Source organism: Pinus tabuliformis, chromosome 5_2 (genome assembly GCF_031772625.1).
Source record: "Pinus tabuliformis cultivar Carrire ecotype Pingquan chromosome 5_2, CPIR1, whole genome shotgun sequence".
NCBI classification, from domain to species: Eukaryota; Viridiplantae; Streptophyta; class Pinopsida; order Pinales; family Pinaceae; genus Pinus; species Pinus tabuliformis.
In genome coordinates this window covers 475839569-475853931 of record NC_142306.1, presented here as the reverse complement: position 1 = coordinate 475853931, position 14363 = coordinate 475839569, and positions in this window count along the sequence as shown.

Here is a 14363-nt window from a genome sequence, read left to right as displayed (position 1 = left end):
ATAATAATTTATCCTATAATGGAATCTTAAAATATTATAAAATATGTGTTAAATTTGAATAAATTTTAATTTGACCACATTCTTAACTAGGAAATTAATATTGTATTCTTTGTAGGCTTGTTTATTTTGGAATAGGAATTTTACGGTTTTAATTTAATTATTATAATTAATAGATTGATGGTAATTATTTAAGTGGTCATTACCATAGAGGGTTGAGATTTATGTGGAAGGTAGTTATGCCCATTTTAATATTCTTGTGATAAAGTGGGGATGAATATCCATAGTTGAGAATATTGTTACACGCTTTTCTAATTGTATATATATTTAACTCATATGTTAATGGAATTGTCTAACTATTATACATTTTGGAATTTTTGGTCCAAACAATTTGTGGTCAAATCATGATCTTTTGTTGCTTAAAATGCAGTTTTGTGCGAGCCCACACACACAACACACATATATTCAACATGCTAAAAAGACCCTTGGAGCACTTGGGTTGTGTAGAGTTCACAACTCAAACTTATGATTCCAACAAATCCTTGCCATAAATATGCTCATAATAGGTAGACTATAGTTATATGAATTCTTTTCATCATTAATAATAATAATAATTTAAAACAAAGTTATAATTTATTTAATTTTTACACAGATAGGTGTGCATGCTTTGAAATAGAGTTTTTAGAATTTTAATTTAATTATTAATAAATAGTATATGGATGGTAGAGATTTAGCTTCCATGGAATATTATATAATATCCTTAATGGTAGTCATAAATCAAAAGTTGATATTTATCTAAAAAACAAACCCTATTTAGAAATTAAGAATCTCCATAGCTCATAATCTTGTTACATGTTTTTAAAATGTATATATATATATATATATATATATATATATATATATATATATATATATATATATTCTAAATCATATATTAATTACTTTTATAATTAATAATAATAATAATAATGTTAATGTTGATGTTTATAATTTTTTAAATCTATAGATATTTTAGATTTAAATTATATGAGTGTGTTAGGCTTATTTTATATTAAACATGAATCTTACTAAATAATTTGATCTTATATCGAATGTCAAGAAACATGTATGCTATATTTGGAAGAAATTTTTAATTTAACCAAACTCTTGACCACTAATCTAATATTTTATCTCATACCAAAAAAATAATCTGTGTCAGATTTTGTGAAATATATGCATTAAATTTGGCCGAAATGTAAATTAACCAAATTTATAATCAAGAAATAATAATTATATGTGTTTTTTTCTATTTTCTTTTTTTCCATATATTTATTTAATTGATCTATGTTATTACTATATTTTTTCTATTTCTCTCTTCTTTGTAGATATTCCTTCAACTAAATGATACTGCCACTAGGTTTGTATATGGTTTTATCAAAACTAAACATCTCTTAAAACATTTATTCTTTATAGTTACCCCTATCATCCATCTTTCCTTTGAAATTAAATTTAAATTTAAATCCAATTATATTTTATAAAAACCAACTAATTTATTCTTCATAAATGTTAAATACATTACAATTTAAAAAATAATAATAAAAAAACATATTACAATATTAAAGAAAATTAGTAGTATTACCAAAAAAATTCACACATAATTGCAACGAGAAGTAGGCTCCATACTACCTAGTATGGAATTCCTGTCTTTTCTTGTCCTATCTTTTTATGTAAACAAAAATAATAATAATAATAATAATAATAATAACCATACATCAAAATAAAAAAAATGTATTAACTCATTGTATTATCCCACGATATTCATGTGGAATATAGTCTATTTAAAGGGGGGAAGACCAACTTAGATCCATGTTAACTCTGGATCTACCAACTGCTTAGAGGGATCAAATATATTTTCACTCTAAAAGAGGTTTGCACCTCAAGAGATTTGATCCATCTCGGCGCTTGATGGATCTAGAGTTAAGATAGATCTAGGCTAGTTGACAACACATATTTTTACATGTTGGAGAAACACAATAGTTAAACTAAAAATCACCTAAAAATTCCATGGAATAAAGCACCAACACAAAATATGCAGACAAAAAAATTAAAATTCGAGCATTTTTCCATTGACAACTTTAAGTGTAGTTGTCTTTACACAAAAACGTAATGTGTTGACATACATGATAGGAAAAAATCTTGGAATAACACTTCAATCATCATTGGGATACCACAATACTCCTAGTGTGCATGATACATCAATCTATACAACCAACATTAAATAGTATTAGCATAGAGAATTCGATGTCGGGGGGAATCCATCTAGTTATCAAGATCTTGAACTCTTAAAAATCTACAACCCTGCCCCCATTAACATGCACATTTTCAATCATTCAATGGAAATAAAAATGAGCCCTCCCCTCCATGAACCCCAATATAAAAAAAATCATTGAATTATACTAGATTTGTAAATACGTCTCCATTATGGTCGAACACACCAATGCTTCACATGTGGTCGTATCATTAATCTCTAAATCATCAGATCCTAAAAATTCTTCATCTACATCATCTCCAACAAATATCAATGTGCGATTAGAATCCCTAAACTACATGGAAGTGAGAAACACAAGCTCACATGGGAATCTCCAAATTTAATCTTTCCAAAAATCTCATTATCTCATATGTGTTAACCCTTCCATAGCCATCCTCGTCCAATATTCTAAAAACGTTGGCAACATAATCATTACACACTGAAATAACTAATTCCTCACCATTATTCTCTGGGTCTTCAAAGTTCAAGCCAAACGCTTACTTCAGCTCCTACAGTGGGACCTCCACAACATTTTCATGGTGTTTCCCATATGCATCATCAAATGAATTTATAATATTTGCAATCATGAGATGATATTTTCTTGGTACTAAAGAGACAACCATAATACCAACTGAAATTCAATTTCATGATAAAACCATCCGAGTTAGTCTCTGAATCCTAATCTAGGATGGAAAACCTATTGTCCATCTTTCATAAATAAATCATTACCTTTGAAAACTTTCAGTACGGATTTCCATGCATGAATATTAATAGAAACAATTCTCATGTTGTTTTCTTTAATACTCGTGTGATTTTCTAGCGCACGAATCTTAGGGATCTAAATCAGAAAACTCTCGTCAAAGCACCTAGATGCTCCCCTAGCGGAAATATCACTCATACGAAGTTTGTGGGAGGAGCTTCTCACTAAATTTTCACAACAAATTAGTAAGATGAAATTTTCAATATATGAATATAATTAGATGATTAATACTTCTCAAAGAGGTACTTCAATCTCTACCTATGTACATTTGTTCATCAATGATGGCACCATCATCCACTGTGAAAGTATTTCATATAATGAAGAGCTATTTCCTTTGAGGTGGATGGTATTTAGAAAATAAATGGCCCTTAGTAGCATGGGACACACTGTGCCAACCAAAGCTAAAGGAAGGACCAATATTACATGATTCATCCATAATGGTAATGGTATTAGGTGTGAAGGTCTAATGCAGGTGGCTCCAAGGAGGTCTCAATCTCTAGAAAAGAAACCAGAAATGCAACTATGCACCTCAAAAATCTCAACAAATATTGATTAGAATGAACACGATATCCCCTGGATCATCGACATGGACTCTCGAAAAAAAGTCGCAAGTCTAATTTAAAAGAATTAGTTTTGGGAGATTAAAAATGGTCGCATAAATTTCTTCTTGGTTGACTTCTCGTAGCAATTTCCCAAATTTGGGGACGAAATTCAGTTAGAACATTTAATCCAACATATGTTAGTTCGTAGTAGAATCACAATTGCAGATTACTGAACAAATGAAGAGGTAGACTAATGATGGCTTCAATGGATCCCACCAGAGACTTGGGACCCTTTACCAGATGGTACATTATGGCATAACTTCTAGAGAAATTTGAAAAACAAACTGATCCATTTCTCTAATGAATGGGATAAATTATGATGGGGGTATAAATCCAAAGGTACTTTTTATGTCAGTGAAGCATATCAATTAGAAGTGGGGCATCAAGATATGCAATTGGAAGAGCTATGGTCTAAAATATGGAAACAAAATGTTTATCCAAATGTCTCTAATTTCCTTTAGGTGTTAATTCAGAAAAATCCATTATCATGGGGTAATATTAAAAGAAAACTATCAAGTTCCATCTCGATGTCCTCTGTGTCTTCTACACTTAGAGAATTTGGAGCATTTATTTAATAATTGCACCTTCATTATCGTATTATGGAATATATTATATCACTATTTCATGAGATAAAATTGATAGCCCTCAATTATTTCAAATCCTTCATTCAGTTGGAATTCTCAAACATTTCTCAAAATAGTTCTTAACTGCATCTATATCCTCTCACCTGGTTTCCTTCTGTGGGGGATTTAGAAAAAATGTAATCAAAGATTTTTTAAAGGATGGTATATCCCCTTAGAATCCATTTTCAATTCTATTGTAAGCTAGGTTAAGAAATTAATCATATCCATCTCATGGTCCCCATAGGACTAGAAAGTTTCAGGGAATGAAGTGATACTTTGGTGTGGGTGGTTACCCTCGCCCCTCCAAACTCACCCACCATTGTATTCCTCTAGTCCTATTAATTAGCTTCCTCCCTCACCATCTTTCCTCAAATTGAACTTTGATGGAGCTTCCAAAGGTAATCCAAGGCCAACATGATCAATAAAATACTTCAAGATTAAGTAGGCCTTCCAATCTTTATTTATTTTGGAATGATTAGCACCTATAGTAATAATTTTGTTGAAATTATGGGTCTCTGTATGAGATTGTATTTTTATCATGCCCAAGGCTTCACAAAGCTTCTGGTAGAAGGACATTCACAAATTATCATAACCATGCTCCCAAAATAATATCCACATCTATAAGGTCTCGTCAAGCTAGAGGTTAGAATCCCTCATAGAACAATTTTCCTCCCTTATGTCTTGTATTCCAGCTCTTATTCAGATGAACATGTAATGAACCAATAAAAATATTTTTGATTTTCTCGCAAACTATGGGTGTTTAGATTACTCTCAACCATTGGCATCTCTTATGAATATAATTTATATAAAATAAAATAAATATAAATGAATATAAATTAAACAAAATTATAGTTAATTAATTTATTTGTTAATGAAGAGGCATTTTCTAAGGGACCTGACCATTCATTGAAGGAGCACCTACCTAGGTATATAAGTGGGCCCTCATTGTAACATTCAATCACTCTTGTACATTCATATTATTAATAAAATATTACTTACAATACATTGTGTATTTTTACATTTAAAGCACAAACAACTCTAAGTTTTGTCACTTCAGTGTTATGAGAGCCATCAGATCCTCTAGATGTTATCTGCGACAAGATCTGCCATTAAATTTAGTTCCCGAAATCATGGAATTAAGAGAATATCATAAATATCCAATTGATTTGATAAGTGAAATTTGAGAACGTTACAAGAAATAAAAAGATTATTTACATAATCATTAAAGTCTTTCAAAACAACAAATTCAACACCTACAATAAAAGTTGACATTAATGTCAAAGAGAATGAGTTTGAGCCAAGTGTTTTGATAGAGAAAAGTATGACCGCTGAAGATGAAGAAAGGAGGAAAAAATGAATCTACAGAAATTATTCATGAAGAATCACTACATTTTGTTGAAGATCAGGAAGAGGTTATGTCAATTTTATATTATAATGAGAATGAATATGATTTTAAAGATGAAGATGGCCTGGATTATGATAATGAGGAAGATGACTATGAAGTTGATTAACGAAATTTGAAGAAAGCTTTTTTGTACAATTGGTGAAATTAATGTAAAACAGATGTCTAAGAACCCACCAACTCCTATGAAAATCGGACCCGATGAAGTAGTCTTTTGTATACCTTGGGGGGTGATTAATGAATCCCCACAAATCCAATCTTCTCCAACATAAATTCTTGACACATATGCACAGAAAAATGCTCATATTGTCACCATTTCAAATGTTAGACAACCATCCATAAGCCCCCCGAAAAAATATGGTTCATTTAAAGCAAATAACAGGTCAAAAAAGTTACCTTAGAAACTTGTGAAATATGTGGTAACTTTTGTATTTACTTTGGGAAGCAAATTTCCCATCAATGCAATCCATGATATTTACAAATTTGTTTCGACTTTAAATAATGTGAGATTGAGAAAATGTTACTGCAAAGACACTGGACAAGCATTGTGCTACACGAGCTACTTCAAAACATATAAAGATGAATTTTTAAATGAAGCATATTTGATATATTACTTGCAAGAAGAGCCCGACAATATGAAGCCAATGGATAGATTTAAATACAAATAGTTTTTCCATTTGAATATGGATTTTTTCTAGGGAGGATATATGTCACAACTAATCACTAAGAAAGGAAATTATGTAGGTGTCGAAGCAGAAGTTGCAACCACTTTTAGACATATAATAAAAGTTGTGGGACGTTGCCATAGAAAATTTGTTATGCAAATAGATATTAAGTTGCAACATTTTCCCGTCATTGACCATGCCCCCCATTGTCAAGGTAGGGGACTTCGACCTCTCCACAGAATTTGAAAAATGCATTGCTTTTCATGAGGCTCTAGGGACTCCTTAGTATAGGGATCCCAAGATCGTCGCTTCAAATGGCTACTATGAGCTCGTCAACATTTGGTGTGCAGGTGTTCTTCTCTACAAGATGATCATGGGAATTTATCCTTTTCAACCCCAAGGTCACCTTCCTTTTTCCAAATGCCATCCTGTATCGTGTGCTTGTATGTCTAATCTACTCGTTGTCTCATACCTTCCACTTTGTCTGTCGTCCAAGCTACCAAAGTCGTGTTATCATGGTAAACCAACACCACTTTCAAGTCACACTTGTTGATTGATTAATACATAAATTAATTGGCTTGGTTGATATCGTGGTTGATATTATACAAATTAACATATAACATAATATGATTATATAAGTTATATAATGATTGTAATTATATAATAATTATAATTACTATATAACTAATAGTTATAATTATATTATAGTCATTATGGGACTTTTGAGGTCTAAAATGGGCCTCCTAAGAAAAATGTACAACCAAAATAAACTTTATAAGAACCAATAGGATTCAAGATGATGATGTTAATCATGGGGGATGATTCACCATTTTTTGAGTAAAAAAGTAAAAAGATTAAAAAAAATAAAATAATAAAACTACCTTTTTCAACTCGTATTTTAAATTTATCTCCCTATGGGTTTACTCAAATTTCGAGCGGAAACACTCGTTGGATGCATAATTTGATTACTCATCCAAGGAGTACCCATGTTGCATACTTTCGATGGACCCTGCTACATGAAAAATGAGAAATACATGAAAAAACATGATTGCAATCACGTTTTCCATGTATTTCTCAGTTCTCATGTAGCAGGGTCCATCGAAAGTATGCAACATGGGTACTCCTTGGATGAGGAATCAAATTATGCATTCAATGAATATTTCGGCTCGAAATTTGGGTAAACCCATAGGGAGATAAGTTGAAAACATAGTTTTTTATTTTTTCCCTCTAAAATTGGATGATGTCATCTAATCTTATTTTATTATTTCCACTATTATTTTATAATTTCCTTAGGAGGCCTATTTTAGACATCAAAAATCCCCTAATGTACAATTATTTAATTAAAAAATAAAAAATTATTATTTAGCTTAAATATAAATAAATAAAAAAGAAAAAAGGGTTCGCAAGGAAGGAAATTGACATGACGAAATGACGTAGGAAAGTGAAGAAATTTTCAACAATTAAGCTTTGAGGACAAATCTTTTTGAAGAGAGGGGCAATGTTATGAATATAACTTATGTAAAATAAAATAAATATAAATGAATATATAGTAAACATACTTATAGTTAATTAATTGAATAGTTAATGAAGAGGTGTGTTCTAAGGGACATGACCATTCATTGGAGGGGCACCTACCTAGGTATATAATCAGATCCTCTTTGTAACATTCACACTATTGTACATTCATCACATTAATAAAATATTACTTACAATACATTGTGTATTTTCACATTTAAAGCACAAATAACTCTTATTTTTGTCGCTTATGTGGTTACGCTCCCCCCCTCATCCTAACCCACCGACCATTGCCTGCCTCTAGTCCTATTAATTGGATTCCTCCCTCACCCTCTTTCCTCAAATTGAATTTTGATGGAGCTTCCAAAGGTAACCCAAGGCTGACATGCTACAACAGAATAATTCAAGATTAAGTAGGCCTTCCAATCTTCATTTATTTTGGAACGATTGGCACCTATAGTAATAATGTTGTTGAAATTATGGGTCACCATATCATATTGGATTTTTCTCATGCCCAAGGCCTCACAAAGCTTCTGGTAGAAAGAGATTCACAAAACATCATAACCATGTTCCAGAAGCTTCAAAATAACATCCGCATCTATAAGGTCTTGTCGAGCTAGAGATTAGAATCCCTCCCAAAACAATTTTCCTCCCTTATGTCTTGTATTCCAGATCTTATTTTGATGAACATGTGATGAATCAAGAAAAAACATTGTTGATTTTCTCACAAACTATGGGTGTTTAGATTACTCTCAACAATTTGCATCCACTTGGAACATACGCCCAAATTATCGTCTAAACATTGCATGTTGGAAATTGGCTCATAAATAATTCTTAACCCGGGATGGGGTGACTATTGAAGATGGGGGGGGGGGGGGGGGGGGGGGGGGCTTCCAATATCCTACCTAGCTAATGAATGGGGGCATGTGGCAACACACCCTACAATATGTTAAATGCATCATTGTGGGTTCATAATGTGCAAAAAATTAAGATGGAGAGGTGAGAGTGGTAAGACAAATCTTCTCTAATCGAGCTTCTCACTCATGTGATGAGTATGAATAATATTACTCCTCTCATGATGTTAAATCTACAGACATGCACTGATGTCACTCCTATGGCAGGGAGTAAGCAACGACCAATGAGGGAGCATCTTATGTGCAAGGGACTAGGATTGAGAGGTAACGCACATCAAGCAATCATGCAAAGAACTTTTTGGGTATTGAAATCGACCACCCAGTAGGATTTCCATTAAGGGGTGGGAGCTACTTCCTTATGCGCTTTGAAACTCCATCTGGAAATAGGTAATAATGTGTCGTTTCCTAGATTTTTTTTGAATTAGCTATCTTGGTTAATTTGCAGGAAGTTCAACAAAGTGTCTAGGTAAGGGTGGGAGTCTTAGTTATTTTATGTCTTGCTTTCACCTCTTTGGTACTATTGGTGAGTCTCTCCCATTTTCTTGCTCGGTTGTCCCTACTTTCAGTGGTAGCACCCTTATGTAGTTAGTGGTCATGCCTTTCATCTCCTACTAGAGGCTCTAGGTCTTTGCCTCTCTCTTGGCTTTATTATATTCCAACTAGTGTTCTTTATATGGTATCTATGTAATGTATTTGTTTGGTGTTGGGCGAGAAATTGGTGGCCGAGGAGAATTATTTTTGCCCCTCTCTTTCACATTTGGACGTCCTCGAGCATTTGCTAGCCTCCCCCTATATTCATGAATTCTCTTCTCCTCGCTTCTGTATAACTTGGCATCCCCCCTTGCTCAATTGCACCACTAGGTTTTCTTGGCCTTGGCTAGAACCTATGCATTTATCTAATTTGTCCTCCATGCCATGTTAGTGGACACATGTTAGAAGGGGGGTTGATTAGTATCAAGAGCAGGCCCACCAGGGACATACCTACATGGCCGATCTAATAGAGGATTTTTCCTCACCATATTGGGTTCTCTCTCTAGCTCACATACAAGAAGAAATCACCTAGGTGAAAGGGGGAGCTTCAAATTAAAGGACTCCCCTCTCACATATGGAGGTTCTAACATAATGGGATGATTATCTCCTAAACATAGGAAAAATGAGGGGACAATTCAGCTAGTACATGCAAATAATGGATATTTACTAGAAGATGAAGTTTTTATTAGGAAAGACTCTTCTAGACCGACATGAAAATCACATGGACATCCTTCAATCCCTTGAACACTTGCATAGGAACTTGAGGTATCTAGATCGGAGGATGGAGAAATTTGAACAACATCTTAGCATTACTCGAATGGGAGGAAAAACATCAGAGGATCCAAAAACACCTATCTAATTTACAATCTTGGATTTATATCCCTAGACTTAGGTGTGGAATGTTTATGGTTTCAAATTTTTTTTTAACAATGGTTTATGTACAAAGCCACTAAAGTCAATTCTAATTTGGTTAATTTTGTATCTTTGAATACAAAATTGTCCCTAAAACCAACTCTATAAATCTCAATTTAAAAAATTAATTAAGTTAACCTCATAAAAAAATATTCATAACAATTATAATTATCTAAGAATGTAGATTTCAAGAGTTAATAATTATGTTGAAATATACATCTCCAGGAAAACTATTGATTTTCTTGAATTATACACTTTTATTTTTTAAGATATATATATATATATATATCTATATATATATATATATATATATATATATATATATATATATATATATATATATATATATATATATATATATATATATATATATGAATAATTTATCTTTTTTAATTGTGAAACAGAAATTTCAAGGTTTTAATTTAATTATTAATAATTAATAAAGACTGACACTAACAGGGCGGACCCACCTATGGGTTTGTGCATGATTTTCGCACATGTTTTTGGACGCAACGGTTTTCGGTCCATGGTTTTGGACAGGATGGTTTTTGGTCCATGGTATTGGATGCTTTGGCATGTATAAATATGTATTGTAACATTGAAAAGAAGATAATGAAAAAGCTAGTAGCCCCGGTTTTGGGATCCAGGGGAAAATCTCTGTGTATATGTGTTTTATGTATTATGCTCTCGCATTGTTTATTTTATGTGTTTTAGAATTCGTATGCAGGTAATTTCTGTACGGGGTTAAAACCTACAATACTTCTTAACCATGGCTTCAACCCAAACAGGTTGCAACACTTCGTCCCTAAAAGAGGATGCCTCAGTCTCTACACATATGCTCATCAGAGCCATGTAGCCAGTGTACCTCTTCAGTGACCTCCTCTTCCTGCATTGTGATGTGGGTGCTCCCACATTATCTCTAACATCATGCAATAACATTTCAGCCTCTCTAGTGCGCTTTCTCCCATCTCTAGAAGACTCTTCATGAGCGGTTGTCTCCACTCCTTGACCCTCTGCATGTGGCTGCTCCACATCATCCTGAGGTTCCTCCTTAAGAGCTAAAATATCCTCAACCGCATGTAGCTGAAGCTCCCTCTCAAGGGAACATCTCATGGCATTCTCTTCATCGAATTTTATATGTCTATGAACCATTGTCATCCTATTGGTTGGTAGGTAAACCCGATAGTTGTGAGGTGTATTAATGTACCCCACAAATATCCCTAGCTATGTTGTTGGCTCAAGCTTCTTCCATGTATCTTTGGTTACATGAAGTATATTGATGAACCAAAAATCCTGAAGTGTCCCACATCTAGTTTCTTCCTTGAAAAAGCCTCTTCCAGTGTACTCATCTCAAGAATTCGATGAGGGCTTGTGTTCTGTAAATAAACAAATGTTTTGCATGCCTCAACCCACAAGTCTAGTGGTCCTGATCATGTAACATCGCCTGTGCTACTCCTACAATGTTTTTGTTTTTTCTTTCAAACACCCCATTCTGTTGTGGGCTATAAGGTGCTATTAACTCTCGTCGAATTCCTTCTGTTGCACAAATTTTTTAAACTCATTCGACACATGCCCTCCACTATTATCACTCTTGAGAGATTTAACCTTCCTACCAGTATCTTTCTTGACCACTGCTTTAAATTCACAAAACTTTGAGAAAGTCTTATCTTTCTTCTGCATGAAGAATATCCAACACTTACGAGAATAATCATCAAAATATATGAAATAATACATGTGTTTGGCCATGGATGCTGTCGAGAATGGTCCACACACACCTGAGTGAAATTTATCGAGGATCACCTGTGCTCAACTACAGTTGTCATGAAAGGAAGCTTTTGTTTATTTTCCCAAGGTACACCCTTTGCATGTGTCAACCTACTCAAGTGTACCCTTGGGAAGACTAGTAGAAATTTGTTGTATGATTTTCAAAGCGCCATGGTGCAAGTGACCCAACCTCTTGTGCCACAACTCACCAATGTCTCGGCTCTGCCCCTTCTCTGCCTTCATGCTCAAGGAAACAAAATCTTCTACCTCCAACTTGCAGAGATTCTTGACTCAAACCCCTATCCTCTTCATATGTCCTATGTCTATGTGATGAAGGAACACCTTTCCCTTACTAAATATCACATCATAGCCTCTATCCTCCAACATGGCAACAAATACCAAGTTTTTTTTCAAACTAGGAACATACATAACATCTCGAAAAGTGAGGAGAGAACCCAACTCCCTATGAAAGGCAACTGTATCAAGCTTGGTAACGCGATACCTCTTATCACCACCCATCTTGATATACATCTGGAGATCCTTCTCCTCCAAGTTACTGAAGAGCTCTTTGTTATCAGTCATGTGGAAAGAATCTCCACTATCCAAGTACCATACACTAACCATCATCAATGACACCATACAAGCCATTCCTTGAGGCCATTGTCTTCCGACACTACCTCCATCCTGACGTTCCAAGCTATGTAATTCATGTTTCCCTCCAAGGCATACTCAAGTCTCAAGTCGTAGAATGACATATTGCTAACTCTAAAGTATGAACTTGTAAATTTGATTTCACCTGCACACCAAACTTGAATTCTCCTCTTCTATACTATCTGTAGCTCTAATACCATGTAGATTTTTACTTGTAGATTCAACGGCTTATGTGATATGCTAAAACACAAGACAAGTATCTCCTCTACTCTTCAACAGATGAAAATAATAAGTAGAAAAGGAAGAATATCAATTGCACATAATAAAATATTTCTTTGGGCAAAGAAATTGCTAAAAACTCTGACTATCTATATTGTATTAACCAGAAGTTCTGAGAAGAAAATACAATGCTTGTTCAACCCAAACAATTCCTACACTAGTACAATCTAACTGTCTGCCTCAGAAGTTAGCTCAAGCCAAAAATTATCCAAATCTGTTGCCTGCCAAACCCCTACTTCCTTATGAAATTCCTAAGAGAATTAGCCTGTATTTAATTTGGAAATTCACTCTCCATAACTGAGCAATCCATCCATAGGCCCTCAATTGATTGCATGCACCATTTGTACAACTTGGAAAATTATACAATTGATAGTACATTGTCCCTTAACTCTAATCTCAACTGGGTCTTCCTCTGAACTGACATGCATGCCTTATTTATGAGTGAATCTTCAGTTAACTGGTGTAGCACTGAGGGTGCACTAATGCACTACCCCACTACTATAATCCTACTAGTTCCTCCAATATTTAGAACTACTTTAATTGACTATAACTCGGTTAGACTCAGTGATCTAATTACAACTCAAAAGAACTCAATATGGGCCCCTAAAATTTAGGGATCACTCTACATGACTCTTGATAGACTTCCAACTCGAATTTTCAAAGTCAACTAAGTCAAATTAACTTAGTTAACTATTACAAGTTGCTATGAGAAAAGAATTTCAATTTAATTCAAGGACAAATTAAATTGGAATTTCTTGTCGTTATTTTTAACAAAGTGAACATCATAAATGTTTATTAGATTATAGAGATATCAAAATCATGGGATCCATTACTTTTCATAAACATTTATTAGAATGTAGAGATATTGAAATCATGGGATCCATTACTTTCCAACCTAATTATGTTATGTGTGTTGTACATTATGTGAAAGAAAAATATGTGAATATAATGGGATACTTTCATCCTATTAAATTATGATTTTTAACCACTATTTCTAAAGGAAGGTAAGAATGGGCTTCAAAGTTTTTTTGATGATCTTAGATTTCTTATCAGCATAAGGGCAAGAGCATAGTCAATAAGGAAGTGACCCACTCCTATTCCTAATCCTACAATAATATGATAAATAAAACAAAGACCATCCATGTCACAAAATAAATCAACTTCTACTCTATTGATTAGTTTAAATGAAAATCAACCTAACTAAATTTCCAAAATGTGAAAGAGGGGTAAAATTATTAATGGCTTCCACCAAACTTAGGAGACAGGATAAAGTTATAATGATTTCAAACTCTGTAAACTTCTGCAAGTATTTGTTTGATAGTCGTAAGGGAAACAATGCAATTATTTCTTCAATATCAACGTGGATGGGTTAAAAAAAAAAAGATGATTTCTAGTATGCACGGGCGAAGATGATGACTAAAATGGTTATGTAAGAAAAATATATAGATGAATAAAGAAATT